We start from the raw sequence: 21,222 nt of genomic DNA, 5'->3' as shown, positions 1-21,222 counted from the left end.
AAAAGAGTGGCAAACATTATGAGAGTGAAAACCATTAAAGTAAGAAATAAGTCTTAATTTATGACCCTGGTCTGTTTGTCATTTGGCTTGGCTACTGCTTTGTTGCATAAGCCCTTAGTGGAATAATTATGGACGCAGCCAAATTGGTTTTATAATGGAGGATGAGGAGGGTGGGGGGGGAGGGTGGAGGAGAGGGACACAACCCCTGAAGTCACTGCACCCTGGAGGGTGGAGCCATCGCACGCTGCATGCCACCAGTATGCGTCCACACGTACACTTATATTCACCCACATATACATGCAACACATGTATACATGTACATGTACATGCGTATTGTTTGTGCCACGCTGTGAGCTTGTAGATCTGCTGTTTTCACTAGTTTGGGTCCTGGGCAAACGTCTAATTTCTCTTTTTGGTCACAAGCTAAAAGGTTTGGGAACCACCACACTAGTGTATATGCACCCACACACAGCGATGCTTTCATGCATGTCCACGCATGCTCACACATAAGCACACATGCAAGTAATACGCACATGCACACATGCACTTGAACGATCACACATAGTGTGTCATGATCACTTCAACATGCATGTTGTGTGTGCGCGCGCGCGTGTGTGTGTGTATGTGTGTGTGTTTCTGAGAACGTGTTGGCTGGACTTCCCTCCTTGTGGCTGATAGTTTTCCCGAAACAGCCAAAGGGATAGAGGGACTGTCTGTGCAGCACATGCTGAACGGGGGGACGCTTTGAGAAGATTTACTGTTGACATGTTACCTGGTTTCACCCCTCTGCTTCACACACACACACACACACGCACGCACGCACGCACGCTCGCAAGCACACACACACACCGACACACCGACACACCGACACACACACACACGCACGCACGCACGCACGCACACACACACACACACACACATTTCCCCCACCGATCACCTGTGTGTCTGGGTATCATTTCTGGTCCTCAGATCCTCTGGAACCCCTCTCACCGGGCCCTCTTGCGTCCTCCACCGCACACCGCCTCCTCCCGGGCCGTCTAACTGGCCACCCTCTCAGCGCCGCGCAGCCCGTCCAGCCCACGTACAGTCTCTACAGGACTCCGGGGAGCCAGGTGTTACTTCCTACCAAACCTTTCTTCTCCTCTCCCGCAGGGCGGAGGGCGGAAGTGGCGGCCAGCGGGGATGGAAGACATTAAGGCCCCGCACGCCGCCGCCCCTGAAACCCGAGCGATTCGCCCAGCTGCTGGACATGAGAGCCACGGCAAGACTCAGGAAACTGGAAAGTATATCAAAAGAATAGCAGCACTTTTATTAGCCTATTTCCTCTGCCCCCCCCCCCCCCCCTTAAAAAAAAGGAAAAAGAAAATAGCCACGTATTCAGTTTAAACCGAAATAGCCTTGTTGAGAACATAAAAGCGTTGTTTGTGTCGATGTCAGGGTATACAGTAAGCGAGGGCAAGAAACACACATTAAGGCAAAAAAGATGGCTCTGTCCCATTTTTGACACCTTCAAGTCCTTTTTTCTTTCCTGGCACTTTAGTCGGGTCGTATTGTTTTATAAATGGGTTTATTGGGTCTCTCCGGTGCCAGCCAGGCTTCTCACATGCTAGTTCTGCTTGCTAGTAATAATAAAACATTCGCATAAGGGTACTCTCGCCTCTGGGAAACTGGTTACAAGGCCTGCCACCGCAACATGCCCGAGTATATTGGCCATCGACAGTCAGTCCCACGACTGTATTCCGTGTCTTGGCTCCAAGGACCAAGCCGGATAAATAAAACAACTTATGCCCAGTGTCCATGTGTGGTGAGAGTGCCAGCCATGTGCCAGCCACCCACACACACATGTCCCCTCTTGTGGACAGCAGAGGGGACATGGTGGCCCTCTGCCTGTAACTTTGGATCGCCAGTGTTGCATTTTTTTGGTCCTGAACTCCCGAGTGTTACATAAAAGCTTTATAGGCCTATATATCCATATTGTCGTTGTCAGATGGAAACCTTGTATCTCCATATAGTTTTTTTTAAATGTTTCATAAATAAATGCCAATCCAATCTAATCCACTCTATTTAGAGAGCACTTTTAAAACAACAGTGTTGAACCAAAGTGCTGTACACTCAGTAACAAAAATGTACAAAAATACCAAGAGAAAAATACAATACACAGTAAACATATAGACACATTGCCTAGTGGGAACAATGGAAACAGCAACTGTTATAGTCTGAATTTTTGAACGCCAAGGAGTACAATTGAGTTTTCAAACGTGATTTAAACACAGGCAGGGTTTGAGATGCTCTAATGTGGGGTGGAAGCTCCTTCCACAGTTTGGGCGCTACAGCGGAAAACAATCTATCTTCCTACTTCATTGTGCAAGAGTGCTGCGCAAAATATCTAAAACGGCCAATCACACCGTGTTGCATTGTGACACATTTGTAGATCTGCTAATTTTTTTAACATTCTGAGAGTGAAAGTAGTTAGGTCTTGTCTGTGGGATTTTGTTATGAATATTAACCCAATGAAAATTATTAACAAGAGCTTTTGACGAAATGGGATCGCATTCTCGTTTCCGTTTCCTGTGGGAAAAAAGTAACTGTTTTGGTGGACATACAAGGTTTCCGGCCAGGCATACTAGCGGGCGACATAATATGTGAATGCAAGCCGTACATGGTGAAACATTCTGCCCTCTTTGTACTGGCTGTCAGCGGCTCATGCAGCCCCGGTGCCTCCTGGCGGCTGGTTCTCTTCAGCGAGGACGCTCCCCTGACCTCCCTCTGATCATCTGCACTACAGTAATCGAGCGCAGGGGCCTTTGATGGGGCGGGAATCGACAGCTGAAATGATGATTACGGCCCTAAAAAAGAAAAGGCTCCGGAAAACACGAAGGAGCCAACGAGAAACAAAGGAGGCAAGAAAGTTCACATTTTGTTCTAAAAGGCTTTCCTTTGATTCCCCCATTTCAAAGTCTGGTATCATACAAATACGCTAGGCAGAGATTACACCCCCCTCCCCCCCCCCACACCCCGTTTCTTTTTATACATGCTGCTATCATCAATGAGAATAAGACTACATCCATAATAACTTGCACATGTCTCGCTTTTGTCTTTGTGGTTTTCATGCGGCTATAAATTGAAGGTAGAGACACTTTTCTTTTTCTTTTTTTTTCTCTTCTCCTCTTTTCGGGTGACGTGTAAGACAGGTTTAAATGGGTGTAATTTGGCTTTGAAGCAGCCGTGTGACTCATTAAATGGTGCCCGTTTGCGTGTACACACTGACGGCGGTTTTCTGGAACGGCAAACCAACAGGGCCCTCTCGGAGTCACCAGCGTTGCTTCAGGTCCGCGGCGCACACACACGCAGACATCTGGCGCCCATTTTGGTGTGGAAGGAGGCGCGCGCCAACACCAACGCATTAGGGCGATGGACCAGATGCCCCCCCTCCCACCTCCGCCCACACACACACATACACATATATGGACGCGCGCGCGTGCGCACACACGCACACACACACACGCACACACACACACACACACACACACACACACAGACATGCCAGCGCAGAGCACATGACAACCAAAATTGAAAGCCTTCACGTAACATAGAGCAGTGGTTCTCAAACTTTTTCAAAGTCAAGGAACTGACAAATTGATATACCGGTATATCATCGTTGTCGAGTGGAAACCTTGTATGTCCAAAACTCTTCGTTTATTGTCATACCTCCAGACAAGGTCCCCCTATGGGATAACCAGTGCCATCTGGCGCTGCAACAGAGTAAAACTCATAAGCTCCCGTACGAGAAATATCATTTGTCGGTAGGGCTGTCAATCACAAACGAGGGCACCGCCCCCGAGTGTATATAAGCCCTGCGGGCTATCATAACTTCCTCTTCCGCACCTCTGCTTACCTGCAACTAGAGTGTCGCGAACTCAGCCATATAAGTATATTTTTCTGTAAAGTTTAGCCTAAGCGTTGACTAGGAAGTCGGCCACTGGCCTTTATAGATTATTCTCCTGTACGTTTCTACTTCTATTCTTCCTAACAGTTTGGTCTTTTTCTTCACTTTCGCTTTGAGTCTTTACTTCTTCTCTGTACGTTCTGCCACGTGTCTCCCTGCCTTAGCTTAGCTTCGCTTAGCTTCGGTTAGCTCACGATGGCAGCTCGTCGGCCCACAGTTAGCAACCTGCTAGCTAGGGTACCGAAGAAGTGCGGCCTTCCCAGCTGCAAAGGCCTCATCGCCAATGAAGATACTCATCCGTTCTGCATTGTCTGCATGGGGGTAGGACACGCCTTGGCCTCTCTGTCCCCTCCGGCCCCGGCCACGGGGGTGAACTGTACTGACTGCCTCCAGTATGATGTTCCAGCCCTCGAGGCCCGCTGTGAGATCGCTGGCGCTGGTTACGGCCTTCACACCACGGTCTCCGCCGGATCCCTCCCAGACACCTCTCCTCGTGTGCCGGACAGCGCTGCACGCCACAGCGCTGCTTCTCGCCACGTGGTTAGGCCTCCAGCGGCCTCGCCCTCAGCTAGCTTCGGTAGCCCCGTTGCTAGCGGGTCTGCGGCCCCTGTTTCCACTGCTGTTTCTCCGACGGGCTCGACTGGTGCCGTGCCCAAGAAGAGAACATGCAAGACCGCCCACGTTGCTCCTCCGCCAGCTGCAACCTGGACCGTCCCCCCCAAGGAATTCCACCCTCTAGTCGTCGGTGACATTCCTCTCTCCTTCTCCGTCCCCCAGCTACGGGCTATGCGGCCACCTAGCCCCGTCTCCTGGCATGCTAGCGACGGAGACGAACCGGAGCTAGAGGACTGCGACATGGAGGAGTTGGACACGGAGGGTGAGTACTCGGAGGAGGACGAGTCCTCTTTCCCCTCCGGACAGGGCGGAGGCGCGGCCAGGGTGGTTCCTCATGCCGAGGCTTCCATCTCCGCCGCGTCCTCCCAAGCCCCTTCTGCCTCTCTCCCCCCTTCCATGCCGGCTGGGGCGAGAGGGGCAGCGGCACAAGACCCAGACTCCATCCCCATGGACGAGCTCTCGGTGCTGGAACGTGCCACCATCCGTTGTGGCCTGGAGCTGCCACTCGGAGACGCGCCACTCGGACCACGGGCTAGGATTCCCCTCCTTGGCCAGGATGTGGATTCCTCTCCCCCGCTTCGGATGGAAAAGCTCCCACTGGTCCCAGGCTTTGCAGAGGCCCTGCATTCAACCTGGACTACACACAAGGACCCCCCCAAGCTCCCCTTCCTGGTCGATTGCCGCGACGCAGAGAAGGCGGGAATCCCCTTGTGCCCTCCCATGGACAAGCTGATGGCCCAGTCCCTGGTAGGGAGCCTCAAGCCAAGTCATGAGCGGACCGGTCCTGGAGGCCGCCCTCCCCTCAATCTGGCCGTGGGTAAGAAGCCTCCTGGGTTTGCCATCCCCTTTGACGACAAGCAGTCTTCCAGGGTTAGGAACTCTTACAGAGCATCCGCGCTGGCAGCCAGGACGATGAACGCCACCCAGCTGCTGCTTTTCTCCACCAGGCGCCTCCTCAGCGAGATGCGGGAGGTGCCTGACGTGTTGGTGGAGGAAATGGACAAGTCGCTGCGCATGCTGATGGACCTGAATGTCCACGCAATCGAGTGGCTTGGACACGGCATGGATTATTGCATCCAGGCGGAACGTGCCAGGTGGCTGGATAAGGTAAAGTGTCCTGGCAGTTCCGGAGAGGAGACCGAGAAGGTCCTGCAAGACCTCCCCGGCCACCCTTCCTCCCTCATGGGCGGTGGACTGGAGCTTCTCCGCCAGGAGGTGGCGGATAAGAAGATCACTCTGGAGCTCCTGGGCGCCACGACGGACCCCCAGGTACCCAGAAAGGAAAAGAGACAGGGACGGAGCAAGGCCCCTGGTCAGGCTGACAGGGGGCGCTCTTCCTCCAAACAGGGGAAACAGAACAATCCCCCTAGGACCCCCTCTTCTTCCTCCGTGGGACCCCCTCACACTGCAGCGGGGGCTCAGGCCCGCTCTCAATCCCGCCACCCTCCCAGGCACGGGATACCGGCCAGCTCCCACAAAGCCCGTGGGAAGCCGCCGCGAAAGTGACACTGGACTCTGACCCCCCCTTGCAAGCGCAGACGTTTGGACAATACGAACAATTTTTCTTATGCCAAGAAATTAATGTTTATTCCTCCTCTGTGCTCTCCTCCAGTGCCTGTAATAAAAAGTGTGTTGATAAAACAATGCCTGTTTATTTCAAACCCACCTGCTTTAGTACAGACGACCCCATTTTGCATGAATTTAACCAGTGTAGAGAAGTCCAGGCTGGAATTTCTTTCCACTCAGAAAATATCGCTTCCTCCAGTCACGCAGACAGGTTACAAGCAGAATATTTCTCTTTGCAAAATGTTCCCAGACAAGCTAATTCCTATTCACAATGGTATGGTCTCACTAGTGTGCAATACCCCTCTGTCTCCACCGAGCGGCACTGTTATGCCGACTCTAGTTCAGGACAGGAGTTTGGTCTTAGCGTCAGGGAAGAAGCCAACACATATCACCCAGGGTCGGCCTCGTCTTCCCGCAAGGAAGCATATAAAGGCCTTAGCACAGGTTATAAACGTAAATACAATTCCCCGAGCCGGGGATTATGTTACTTATGCGATGAACCCTGTCCCCCGGGCTCCACGTTGTGTGTCGCCTATATTATTAACAAGCGAGGCTTCTTGGAGGTCACGTGTTCGTCTCCCACCGGATACGGAAATAAGCGTACTGGAAACGGAAACGCTCTTTCCGCCGGTGTCTCCGCGCCTTCCGGCCCGGCGTCTAGCGGATACGGATACGTGCCCGGATACGGAACCTCTCCCTCCCGGCCCAGTAGTTCCGCTCAGGCGGTACAACCCCAAGGCTTCTCCGTTGCTCAGCAACACGTTAGCACAGTGTGCAGAGCAATGGAAGCGTTGCAATCCGAATCACTGGGTGTTTCGGACGGTGACACGGGGTTACAGACTACAGTTCGCGAAAAAACCCTCCCTATCCAGCAAGGTTATTTATACTCGAGCCCGCGGCTTGAAGGCGGATGCCTTGAGGGAGGAGATAAGCTCACTATTGCGCAAGGGCGCTATAGTGGAGTTATCACGCGACCAGAGCCGTTTAGGCTTCTGGAGCCGTTATTTTCTGGTTCAGAAAAAAGGAGGGGGGCTGCGTCCGATTATGGACTTACGTGCTCTGAACAAGCACTTGGAAAAAGTTCAAATTCAGGATGCTGACGTCAGAGTCACTGATGAAATCAGTGAGACAGGGGGATTTCCACTGTTCAGTGGATCTGAAGGACGCTTATCAGCACATCCTCATTTATCCCCCACACAGGAAGTTCCTGCGGTTCGCCTTCGAGGGGCGCCTGTACGAGTACACGGTCCTCCCTTTCGGTCTTTCTCTGAGCCCTCGGGTTTTCGTGAAAGTGACCGAGGCAGCCATTGCTCCACTGAGGCATCAGGGAGTCAGGCTGGCGAACTACATAGACGATTGGATGATTTCCGCCGCCTCCTGCTCAGAAGCGGCGCGCCATACCAATCTGGTGTTGTCACACCTGAAGGCCTTGGGTTTCAACGTCAATTTTGGCAAAAGCATGTTGTCACCCTCCCAGCAGATTTCCTTTATAGGAATATCTCTGGACTCGGCCACCATGTCCGCTCGCCTCTCCCCGGAGAGGGTGGACAGGTTTCTGACTTGTCTCGGCTCCTTCCGACTGAACCAGGTGGTCAGGTACAAGGAGTGCATGAAGTTGACTGGGCTGATGGCGTCAGCGGTGCAACTTCTGTGAGGGGCAGGTTTCATATGAGACCTTTCCAGCGGTGGTCACTGGCGCTCAGGATTCCTTCCCTGCAAGGGTACAGGAAGCTGACAGTCAGCCAGCTCTGCATGGACGCTCTGGTCCCATGGAGGGACCAGGCGTTGTTGACAAGTGGGGTCTCCATGGGCGAAGTGGTGTCACGCAAGGTGATCACCACAGACGCCAGCCGCTCAGGATGGGGCGCCACCCACGAGGGGCGCTCAGCCAGGGGTCTTTGGACCCAGGCCATGTTGGAGTACCACATCAACTATCTGGAGTTAATGGCGATCTACTTGGCGCTCAAGCATTTCGAACCATTTCTCCGGGGTTGCCATGTCCTGGTCAGGACGGACAACACGGCGGCCCTGTATTATCTCAACAAACAGGGCGGCCTCTCCTCGCGTACGCTGGATCAGCTGGCGCGCGAGATGACCCTCTGGTGCTTGCCTCGGTTGAGGTCCATCAGAGCCTCCCATGTCCCGGGCCTTCAGAACGGCGGCGCCGATCTGTTGTCCAGGGGGGAGCCTCGTTACGAGGATTGGTCTCTCCACCCTGCGGTGGTGAGGCAGATTTTCTCCAGGTTCGGTCGACCTCGAGTCGATCTCTTTGCCTCCCAGGAGAACGCGAAGTGTCCCCTTTACTTCTCAGTGAGGGGACCTTCTCCTCTGGGGATGGACGCGTTTGCTTACGAATGGCCACAAGGTCTTCTCTACGCGTTTCCACCCTTGGAACTGATTCTTCCCACTCTGGAGAGGATCAGATGTTCCAACCAGGAGGTTCTTCTGGTGACACCATCCAGGGGAGTGTGGAGGTCTCTGATCACCCCACTGCTCTCTCGACCCCCTTGGCGGCTTCCCTTGCACAGGGATCTGCTGCCCTTGTGCCCTCCCATGGACAAGCTGATGGCCCAGTCCCTGGTAGGGAGCCTCAAGCCAAGTCATGAGCGGACCGGTCCTGGAGGCCGCCCTCCCCTCAATCTGGCCGTGGGTAAGAAGCCTCCTGGGTTTGCCATCCCCTTTGACGACAAGCAGTCTTCCAGGGTTAGGAACTCTTACAGAGCATCCGCGCTGGCAGCCAGGACGATGAACGCCACCCAGCTGCTGCTTTTCTCCACCAGGCGCCTCCTCAGCGAGATGCGGGAGGTGCCTGACGTGTTGGTGGAGGAAATGGACAAGTCGCTGCGCATGCTGATGGACCTGAATGTCCACGCAATCGAGTGGCTTGGACACGGCATGGATTATTGCATCCAGGCGGAACGTGCCAGGTGGCTGGATAAGGTAAAGTGTCCTGGCAGTTCCGGAGAGGAGACCGAGAAGGTCCTGCAAGACCTCCCCGGCCACCCTTCCTCCCTCATGGGCGGTGGACTGGAGCTTCTCCGCCAGGAGGTGGCGGATAAGAAGATCACTCTGGAGCTCCTGGGCGCCACGACGGACCCCCAGGTACCCAGAAAGGAAAAGAGACAGGGACGGAGCAAGGCCCCTGGTCAGGCTGACAGGGGGCGCTCTTCCTCCAAACAGGGGAAACAGAACAATCCCCCTAGGACCCCCTCTTCTTCCTCCGTGGGACCCCCTCACACTGCAGCGGGGGCTCAGGCCCGCTCTCAATCCCGCCACCCTCCCAGGCACGGGATACCGGCCAGCTCCCACAAAGCCCGTGGGAAGCCGCCGCGAAAGTGACACTGGACTCTGACCCCCCCTTGCAAGCGCAGACGTGTTGATAAAACAATGCCTGTTTATTTCAAACCCACCTGCTTTAGTACAGACGACCCCATTTTGCATGAATTTAACCAGTGTAGAGAAGTCCAGGCTGGAATTTCTTTCCACTCAGAAAATATCGCTTCCTCCAGTCACGCAGACAGGTTACAAGCAGAATATTTCTCTTTGCAAAATGTTCCCAGACAAGCTAATTCCTATTCACAATGGTATGGTCTCACTAGTGTGCAATACCCCTCTGTCTCCACCGAGCGGCACTGTTATGCCGACTCTAGTTCAGGACAGGAGTTTGGTCTTAGCGTCAGGGAAGAAGCCAACACATATCACCCAGGGTCGGCCTCGTCTTCCCGCAAGGAAGCATATAAAGGCCTTAGCACAGGTTATAAACGTAAATACAATTCCCCGAGCCGGGGATTATGTTACTTATGCGATGAACCCTGTCCCCCGGGCTCCACGTTGTGTGTCGCCTATATTATTAACAAGCGAGGCTTCTTGGAGGTCACGTGTTCGTCTCCCACCGGATACGGAAATAAGCGTACTGGAAACGGAAACGCTCTTTCCGCCGGTGTCTCCGCGCCTTCCGGCCCGGCGTCTAGCGGATACGGATACGTGCCCGGATACGGAACCTCTCCCTCCCGGCCCAGTAGTTCCGCTCAGGCGGTACAACCCCAAGGCTTCTCCGTTGCTCAGCAACACGTTAGCACAGTGTGCAGAGCAATGGAAGCGTTGCAATCCGAATCACTGGGTGTTTCGGACGGTGACACGGGGTTACAGACTACAGTTCGCGAAAAAACCCTCCCTATCCAGCAAGGTTATTTATACTCGAGCCCGCGGCTTGAAGGCGGATGCCTTGAGGGAGGAGATAAGCTCACTATTGCGCAAGGGCGCTATAGTGGAGTTATCACGCGACCAGAGCCGTTTAGGCTTCTGGAGCCGTTATTTTCTGGTTCAGAAAAAAGGAGGGGGGCTGCGTCCGATTATGGACTTACGTGCTCTGAACAAGCACTTGAAAAAGTTCAAATTCAGGATGCTGACGTCAGAGTCACTGATGAAATCAGTGAGACAGGGGGATTTCCACTGTTCAGTGGATCTGAAGGACGCTTATCAGCACATCCTCATTTATCCCCCACACAGGAAGTTCCTGCGGTTCGCCTTCGAGGGGCGCCTGTACGAGTACACGGTCCTCCCTTTCGGTCTTTCTCTGAGCCCTCGGGTTTTCGTGAAAGTGACCGAGGCAGCCATTGCTCCACTGAGGCATCAGGGAGTCAGGCTGGCGAACTACATAGACGATTGGATGATTTCCGCCGCCTCCTGCTCAGAAGCGGCGCGCCATACCAATCTGGTGTTGTCACACCTGAAGGCCTTGGGTTTCAACGTCAATTTTGGCAAAAGCATGTTGTCACCCTCCCAGCAGATTTCCTTTATAGGAATATCTCTGGACTCGGCCACCATGTCCGCTCGCCTCTCCCCGGAGAGGGTGGACAGGTTTCTGACTTGTCTCGGCTCCTTCCGACTGAACCAGGTGGTCAGGTACAAGGAGTGCATGAAGTTGACTGGGCTGATGGCGTCAGCGGTGCAACTTCTGTGAGGGGCAGGTTTCATATGAGACCTTTCCAGCGGTGGTCACTGGCGCTCAGGATTCCTTCCCTGCAAGGGTACAGGAAGCTGACAGTCAGCCAGCTCTGCATGGACGCTCTGGTCCCATGGAGGGACCAGGCGTTGTTGACAAGTGGGGTCTCCATGGGCGAAGTGGTGTCACGCAAGGTGATCACCACAGACGCCAGCCGCTCAGGATGGGGCGCCACCCACGAGGGGCGCTCAGCCAGGGGTCTTTGGACCCAGGCCATGTTGGAGTACCACATCAACTATCTGGAGTTAATGGCGATCTACTTGGCGCTCAAGCATTTCGAACCATTTCTCCGGGGTTGCCATGTCCTGGTCAGGACGGACAACACGGCGGCCCTGTATTATCTCAACAAACAGGGCGGCCTCTCCTCGCGTACGCTGGATCAGCTGGCGCGCGAGATGACCCTCTGGTGCTTGCCTCGGTTGAGGTCCATCAGAGCCTCCCATGTCCCGGGCCTTCAGAACGGCGGCGCCGATCTGTTGTCCAGGGGGGAGCCTCGTTACGAGGATTGGTCTCTCCACCCTGCGGTGGTGAGGCAGATTTTCTCCAGGTTCGGTCGACCTCGAGTCGATCTCTTTGCCTCCCAGGAGAACGCGAAGTGTCCCCTTTACTTCTCAGTGAGGGGACCTTCTCCTCTGGGGATGGACGCGTTTGCTTACGAATGGCCACAAGGTCTTCTCTACGCGTTTCCACCCTTGGAACTGATTCTTCCCACTCTGGAGAGGATCAGATGTTCCAACCAGGAGGTTCTTCTGGTGACACCATCCAGGGGAGTGTGGAGGTCTCTGATCACCCCACTGCTCTCTCGACCCCCTTGGCGGCTTCCCTTGCACAGGGATCTGCTGCGCCAGGCAGGGGACGAGATCTTCCATCCAGACCCACGGGGCCTAGACCTGTGGGTTTGGCCCGTGAGAGGGAGAACCTGCTCGCAGCAGGCTTCTCACCGACGGTTGTAGCCACTATTCAGAGTGCTAGAGCCCCCTCTACTAGGGCTGTGTATGATGGAAGGTGGAATGCCTTTTTGGACTGGTGTGAGCTACAGGAGCCACCTGTGGTGGCTCATATAGCTTCGGCCCAGAGGGTGTTAGATTTCCTGCAGGACCGCCTGGACCTTGGTCTGGCGTTCTCTACACTGAGGGGTTATTTAGCGGCTATTGATGCCTGCCACCTGGGGGTGGCAGGTAAAGGCCTTTCTAAAATCCCTGAGGTGGTCCAGTTCATGCATGGTGTTGACCATTTGAGACCTGTGACCAGGGCCTTGTTTCCTGTTTGGGATCTACAAGTGGTTCTTGAGGGCCTTTGCAAGGCACCCTTTGAACCGATTGGGAGGACCTCTTTGAAACATTTAAGTTTCAAAACAGCTCTTTTGCTTGCCTTGTCTACGGCTAAGCGTGTGAGCGACCTTCGTGCGCTCTCTGTGAGCCCTGATTGTATGAGGTTTCTCAATAATGACTCCAAGGTTCTTCTCAAACCTCATTTGAGTTTTATTCCTAAGAACCGGGTGGTCCCGAAGGAACCTGTTGTTTTGACGGCTTTCCATCCTCCTCCGTTTGCATCAGAGGAGGATAGGCGTCTTCATTGTCTTTGTCCAGTTAGGGCCCTGAAGGCCTACTGTGATAGGACGGTGGACAGCAGGTCTACTTCTCAGCTTTTCGTGGTCATGAATGCCCGTCAACGGAAAGCGGTGTCCAAGCCCACTCTGTCGAGATGGCTTGTGGATGCGATTAGGTTGGCTTACACCCGGTCTGGGTCTGAAGTGCCGGAAGCACTTAAGGCCCACAGTACTAGGGGTGTGTCTACCTCTTGGGCTTTGTCCAAAGGTGTCTCCATTGAGGAGATTTGTGCAGCGGCGAATTGGTCTTCGCCGTCCACCTTTGCGACCTACTATCACCTGGACGTTGCGCCTTCTGCTATGGCGCATACGGTTCTGGGTGCTGCTGCCTTTCCTACTACGTAGTGGGGCGGCTCTCTCTCCCCTTCCGGAGATAGCATGCTGCTGTCTCTAGGATACGTGGGGGGGGACCCTGAGTTTTTCCCTTATTTTATTGCAATTTTATAAGGTGGACCTGTGTCTGCCCTTAGTGCATAAGGCGGGCCTCGGTCTGTCAGGGTCTTTTTTCTGTCTGAACACGCCCAGGCCCTGTGGGGCTGGGTCGGATCAGTCCTGGAAGGGGTCACGTCGGTTGACAGGACCTCCTTCCAGGTGTGGTCGGTGTGCACGACAGTCTTGTCGGTTCATGACTTCTCGGGGAGTATATGAGTCCCATAGGGGGACCTTGTCTGGAGGTATGACAATAAACGTATAGGTTCCGGATGGAACCATGTTTATTTAATACCGGAGGACAAGGTCCCCCGAATAAAGCCCCTCGGTTCGCTAGTTGCGGGCGCAGAGGTGCGGCTTTAGAGGAAGTTATGATAGCCCGCAGGGCTTATATACACTCGGGGGCGGTGCCCTCGTTTGTGATTGACAGCCCTACCGACAAATGATATTTCTCGTACGGGAGCTTATGAGTTTTACTCTGTTGCAGCGCCAGATGGCGCTGGTTATCCCATAGGGGGACCTTGTCCTCCGGTATTAAATAAACATGGTTCCGTCCGGAACCTATACGATTTGCATTTACCATTTTAAAAATGATTTAAACAGGTAGTGAAAACAGCCGATCTACAAGCACACAACGCCTCGCACCGCAAGGCGTTGTGTGCTTGTAGATCTGCTGTTTTCACTACCTGTGCGACTGCCTTGTATGATGAAGCAGGGCTTTACTTAGCGAGAAAAATTACAAAATGTAAAACTTATACGAGGTTTCTGCCCTACAGTGACGATATATTTGGCCGTGCACTGACACTTTGGAGGTGAGAATATGTTGGCACTGCACACCCCACCTGAAAAGGTTTTGTGCCAGGCATGGACCCCCAGAAGAGAAGGTTTATGTTAAAAGAAAAATCTAAATTATTCGAACTTTTCCAAACATTTTCGATATTCTTCTAAATGTTTCGTGACACACTGTGAGCTTGTACAGTAGATCTGCTATTTTTGGATAAAGTGGTCAAAATGATTGTGATGCTACCTGTGCTGGGGACCCCCTGGAACCCCTCCTCCAATGACCCCACTTTGACAACCATTGACATTAGGTGCGTTTCCATAATACCTTTTAATGCGCATTAAGGCTTTTGCGCAAAAATCTTTTCATGGAAACACTTCAAAATTCAAATAAACTTTCATTATTCGCAAAAAACATTTATGCGCTTGGAGGAGGTGGATTTTGAGGCTTTATCGTAAAACATAAAGCGCATTAGTGCAATGGAAACGGGTCAGCCGATAAAAGCTAATAAATGATGACGTTCTGGTCCATCGTCCTCCAAGTTAACACTTTCCCCTGCTTTCCCCCCAACTGTGGGGGCCAGTGGTGGGCTAGGAGTTAGGGAGCGCTACACTATATTCAAATGACACCCGCAAATGGAAACAGGCTAAATTTGATTTGTCTTAATGCGCATTTCTGATAATTCGCATCCTATTTTCGAATAAGCTTATGGAAACGCAACTATTGTCCTGTCCCTGATGCCAGCCACAAGCCAAAGTGATCCTGGTTGAATTATGGAGGAAGGGTTCAGTGGTGGATAGTAACTAAGTACATTTGCTCAAGTACTGTACTTACTTTAAGTATGATTTCGAGGTACTTTACTTTACTTTATACTCCACTATATCTCAGAGGCAAATGTTTTACTCTACTATTATTTGACGATGTAATAGTTACTAGTTTGTAGAAGTATATTATTATTATTATTATTACAAAACATGTATTAACCGATAATTGACAATGTATTATTATAGGTTAAGCTTCCCATCAGCTCATAAAATAATTTCCATTTTTACCAGCTACAATACCGGCGAGAAGTGTACGTGCACATGGGTGCGTACACATGGCTGCTTTGGCATGTATACCCTTCTGCTGAGCTGGTCGAGTCATCACTGTGATGTCAGAACAGATCAGCTATATCCATATATGGAGGTCAGATGTAGAGGTATTGACCTGCTCCATATATGGAGATCAAGGTGATGATCCAGTTGTCTCCATGTACAGGGTTTGATGAGGTCAGTGTCGTGATCTTCATATGGATATCCAGGTGACGATAGTCTTGATTTGCAAATTAATTCTGTCTTGGCCATATAGAGCGTCCAAATATGGGCATTCCCAGATATGCGCTTAATATTGATGACATCGGGACAGGGACCTCCATATATGGGCATAAAAGGGACATGGACAGAATTAATTTGCAAGTGTGACTGGTGTCGCTTCAAGCACACTGGTTAGACTGACACAATATGTCCATATATGGGCATTCCCAGATATGGGCTTAATATTGATGGGCATAAAAGGGATTCTATAGTGTGGTTGGCCTAACAGGGCATCGTCTGGGAATCAGATGTAGAGGTCTGCTCCATATATGGAGATCTAAGTGATGATCCAGTTGTATGGATATCCAGGGTTTGATGAGGTCAGTGTTGTGATCATCATATATGGATATCAGTGATGTCAGCAGTCTTAATTTGAAAATGAATTCTATCTTGTCCATGGGCATTGCCAAATGGGCATAATATCAGGGATCTCCATATATGATTACGAGAACAGGCTGTCTTGGTCATTGAATCAACAATGTGATGTCACAACAGGTCAGCTATAGACCGTTTTCTACTTTTTCTACTTTTACCATCTCGGGCAGACCCGATGTAAGGGGCGGGCCATTTTTTCAAGTTCTTTAGCAGGTGATTGGATGGGGCCCCGGCCGTCTGTCTATCACAGCCACTCATATTGGCCTGTCTGCATGACATTACACCCAGAATCCGCCTCCTGGGTTTCCAAGTGCAGACCTGTTGATAGAGAGAGTTGCGTCACTTACGTCGACTCCCATAGTAAGCGTGGAAAGCCTATTTACTCTATGGTGGGAAGCTAACTTAGCCTAGCTTACTGGAGCCTGTTCTCATTCTTAGCGAGCCTCTGCCCCGTCCGCCCCCATTCATTTTTCACTCGCTGGTAAGTAGACTAAATCACGTCTTTTTCACTCTTTTAATAATGTTATCTACATTAGAGAGACCCGTGAATGTGTTACAATTGTGAAAAAGACGTGATTTGGTCTACTTACCAGCGAATTAATGACTCGGCTAGAATGGGGGCGGACGGGGCAGAGGCTCGCTAGGACGCCATGCGAAGCTAGCCTGGCATTGCTCATACTAATTCCTCACTGCGTGTCACACCACTACCAACAGGGGGTGGTGTTGTGCAGTCTCGTTCATTAACCAGGCTAATGCGAAGCCACTTCCGGTCTGCGGCGAGTTCAAAGCGTGACGCCACTCTCCCTAGAACACACTGTCCAAGTGGTCTGCAGTCAGACTCTATTGACTCAGAGCCGCTCAGAGCCCGCCTGTAGCTGCCGCTGATTGGTCCGGCCCGGGACTTAACGAGTGATATCAACTCTCCCTGAGCAGGTTCAGATGGTAAAGTAGGGCGGTACGCACTGCTGCCACCATCTGGCGGAGTCAGGTTAGGGCAGGGTCACACTGCACTTTTATTCTACCTGATTGCAATGCATTTCAATGGGAATGGAGTGGTTTGCTGCCATTTTTGGATTTCTGCAAAAAAAACACTATATCCCTATTGAAATGAATTGGCAGAATCCACCGCCATAGGTAGAAGACAAATGCGGTGTGCCGTGCCCTTATACTGAAGGCTACCTGTGTAGTCAGGATAAGATGAGCGAGTGCCTGAGGGGGCACGGTAGTGCTGTCGCCTCACAGCTAGAAGTTCCTGGGTTCGATTCCAGCCGGGGACGCTGTGGGCACTGGGGGCGTGTTCTCTCCTCCACGTCATCAGCGCCCACACCCTAGGTAGGGTTGGCAAATAAGGGCTTTCTGTGTGGAGTTTGCATGTTCTCCCCGTATCCCCTATAGGTATCTTCACAAAAAACTGCAGTAATCCGTGTCTCTAAACTGCCTCCCCCTGGCTAGCCGGGGCGCCTGATGGAGGGGAAAGGAACTGGTTGGAACAATGTGTTCCTTCCACGCACTACGTCCAACCGGGGAAGCTCCCCCTGTCAGGTAATAAGAAGCTGCCTGCATTTGTCAGAGTTACAGAGTTACAGACTTGTATGGGTCAATTTAGATCCTCCTAAAGGAACTCACAGAGTCCCTGGAATCCACTTTGAGAACCACTGGGCTACTAAATCGTCACACAAAAGCTTGACGATCTGATACTTTTGCCATATTTCTGAATTTGAATCCTGAAAAGTAACCGTTTTGAGTTTTCCACCCAACAGAGACGATATGTACTGTAACAACAGCTCTTGTTTTTTGATGAAAATTATGAAACTCATCAAATAATTCCCCCGAATTCCCAAAGGCACGGTTCATTTCCCCATACCTTGCAAAAGTTATAATTCATTATTAACATTTCCAAGAGGCTCTTGGGGGAACAATCTCTGTATTAATTACCTTCCATCCCACAGAGCGACTGTAGGCTATTCAGGCCATTCCAAGAGCTGTTTTGTGGTCTCAGATATTGCAGTGTATGGGGACATTGTTTATATAAAATATTATTATACCCCATAAAATCTGTCTCCACACTTTTCTGGCCCTCAAACGGTTTTCCATCAATTTATGATTTTTCAAAAATGGCTGATTAAGATTCTGCAGTAAATTAACTGTAACTTTACCAACGCACTGACTCACAATATTAAGGCAGCGGTTTTCAAAATGTGGGGGCTGCGTGGGGCCGGCCCCTAAGGCAGTGGATTCCCAAATTGAAATGTATTGTATCTGGCCACCCATCTGAAAAGGTTTTGTGCAAGGATCCCCCAGAAGAGAAGATTTGTGATAAATAAATATTTTCTATATATATTTTTTAAATAAATAAATAAAATAGCAGATGTACTGTACAAGCTTGCAGTGCATGTGCCACGAAGTGACGCACTGTGAGCTTGGACATAACTAGCTAACATATAGATGGACTGCTGGCCTAGTGGTCCGGGTAGCTACTGTAGACGCTAAGGACACCCAGTTTGATGCATTAGGGCAGGCCACAGACCACCATTTGTATCTATGGGATCCCAATCTATCCATTTGGACTGCTGGTGGTCCCTGGACCAGACGCTGAGAAACAATGACCTATGACACTATGATGTATGACATAATATGTGGGCATTCACTTCCTTATAGATGGCTAGTCTCTCAAAGATTCTAGCCCGGACGTCATCCTTGACCAAATTTGGACAATCTGAACCCTTTTGACTTCGATTATATAAACTGATTAAAAAGTAAAAGTTAAATATTTCAAAAATATTGTCCCTGGAGAAAGATTGTTGTACGAAAAGTTCAAAAGGTTTATGACTTCTTCTTGGCGAGGAGAATATTATATGGTGACGCTGATCATCTGAAAATTTGAATCTATATAAGAATCGGGTCATTTTCAATAGAAAAACAAAAACAAAACAAAACAAAACAACTGGTACTATTGTATGCTTTGGTAAATGGAGGGCAGTAATGTCCATAAAGTATGACTTGTAGTTGACTTATAGTCAACATCCTGAAGCACTTTTATTTGGAGATTTATTACATTTAAAAAGTTAATAGAAGTGAAAAACCTTTTAAAACGTGCAATCTGGGTTTGTTTTAACCATATAAATTAGGGTTATATTTCCACATTTTGCGCATACATTCTTAAACGCTTCAATTGCAGATGCTATTTTGAAGTTTCTTACCCCATCATGAATTTATATACACTCCAATGTTGCCAAACATTACCAACACAAACAGCGCTACAGTATTAGAGCCCCAAAATACAGCGCAGAAACAATTTATACTTCTATCTTTTCGTTCTTTGTGGTTCGCATCACTGATTGAGCCTTTAGCCACATGAACCTTAGCGTTGTTATTCTGGGCATGTCAAAACAGGCAAACATTTGACAAAAATATTCTACTTTTGGCAGAGATTTGGTGTAGAGGGAAAAAACCAAAGAGCCTTCGACCAAGTATAGACATGGGAACCCCAGTCAATGTAGGGTTTAAGTAGTTAAAGAAGAAGGAATTCACCAAAGAAATGACTTATTTTCTATCAATTATACACTCCATGAAGCCTTTTCTTTATTTTGTCGCATTCCTGAGCCAATCATTTGTTGACAAAATCAAAATAATCTCCATGAATTTAAGGCTTCGTGGGGTGTGTAATTGATAGAAATTAAAAGTAAGTTTTAGGGTGAACTACTCCTTTAAGGGGGCAAGTCAATAAGTAGGTCATCAGTTCCAATATAACTCTCCTTTCTCTGTCACTTTAAGCTTGTAGCCTAGCTCATCGATTGAAAAGCTGACTTTTTTATGTTTTTCATGTTCAAAATATCAAACCTGGCAGAACAACTTCAGTTCTGAGCACGATAGCAGCAGGACAGTTTGGCTGTATATATTTGAACTAGGGTAAATACTAAACTTTTTCTTGAGCAGGAATTTTAACAGTCGTCATAAAAGTGCTAAACTGAGACTGTTGCATCTGGCGGTCACACTTCTCCAGCACTGACGCAGGGTAACATCACAGTGCTGCGCTTTAAGTGCCGACGGGTGGTGACTCATTCCTGATAAACATCTGTGTCATAAAAGCCAGCCCCTCCGTAATGCTACAGTGAATATCAGTAATGCCAGAGCATGCAGGCCATTTCATTTTTCCTTCTCCCCCTTGCAGAAATATTGAGATTATCAAAAGCATGCAGCTGCCTCTGATACAAGAATATTGGGTGCAGATTGAGTGAGATCAGTCAAGGTTTCCATGTTTTACACTCGCTGATTAGTAGCTAATTACGGATGGAAGATACCAAATGTCACAGTTGCTGTCATAATAAGTGTGATATTAGTATGACAACTGGGTCCATATGTAGTGCTGAATAAGGTTCATTTTGCAGGTTCTCTTTTGAATGTTTTAGAAACAGCAAAGTGCATCATTTTAATGCATTGCAATGGCAGCCTATCTTATCTACTTTATGATTAGTTATATGGGCAGGGTGATGGTGCCCACTTCATTCAGCTTTACCACTGGCACAGAACACGGTTCAAATTCTCCCACCATCAAAGGTCAGTGTAGCTGCTTTTTGCTGACTTTCAACAGAGAACTACAGTTTGTAGCAATAAAGCCAATTTTCCCATAGGTTTACGCAGAACAAGAAATGCCTAAGAAAGTTTCACGTTTTGTTCTACCACATATATTACGCCTGTAAATATCTCATACATCGATTGTTAAACCATTGTGCAATGTGGTAGAAAAACATTTTGTTGATTTGGGGAGATGATCTTTTAAGAAATGTGTGAATATCATAACATTTATATAGAGCTTATTTTCCTAATTTATCCCAAATCCAGTGCAACCAAATCTACCCACTAACTAACTATACTATAAAAGCCATAATTCCAATAACATTAGTACAGGCTCTTGTGCTATACTGTATGCAAACTGTTGAACAGGGGAGGGGATCTGAACCCATGCATATCAAAATACCAAACGTTACTAGATTCATTATTTTAAAAAATGTATCTGGTACAGGCATGTGAAATAAAATAGCTTTAGCTTAGCTTTTATTCATTAAATTGTCCTGAATTTGTGAGCAATTGAATCAAAGACAATATGCTTGTACAGTATGTCATCTTCTCTAAGATTCTAACTTTACAAAACATGTACTCCTTAAACTTTACTACTTCATATACAGCAGAGAGAAACATGCTTCTATAAAGCCATTTCATCCTTGATAATGAGGCAGGATACACCATTATGTCCTTCATAACGTTCTTTGGAGTTGGTTTCATTAAGGGAATAGAAAAGTACTTCACAAGTAAATCCCCTGTTTCTACTTGATGCAAAAGGACAAATGAATAAGGCATGGTGGCATTAACTGAACCCCTGGTGTTTTCATCCTGATAAATCCAGGCAGAAAAGGTTTATTTTAGATTGAGTGTTCTTGGGCAAGTCAATGAGATCACTTACAAAACGCTTACTAAATGAGGTTTGAGCTTCTGGAGAGACCTAAACCACATGAACACTAGCGTCCCAATTCTGGGCATGCC

Source organism: Nannobrachium achirus, assembly GCF_963921795.1.
Source record: "Nannobrachium achirus genome assembly, chromosome: 7".
Taxonomy (NCBI): Eukaryota; Metazoa; Chordata; class Actinopteri; order Myctophiformes; family Myctophidae; genus Nannobrachium; species Nannobrachium achirus.
Note: the sequence above shows the minus strand (reverse complement) of the source record.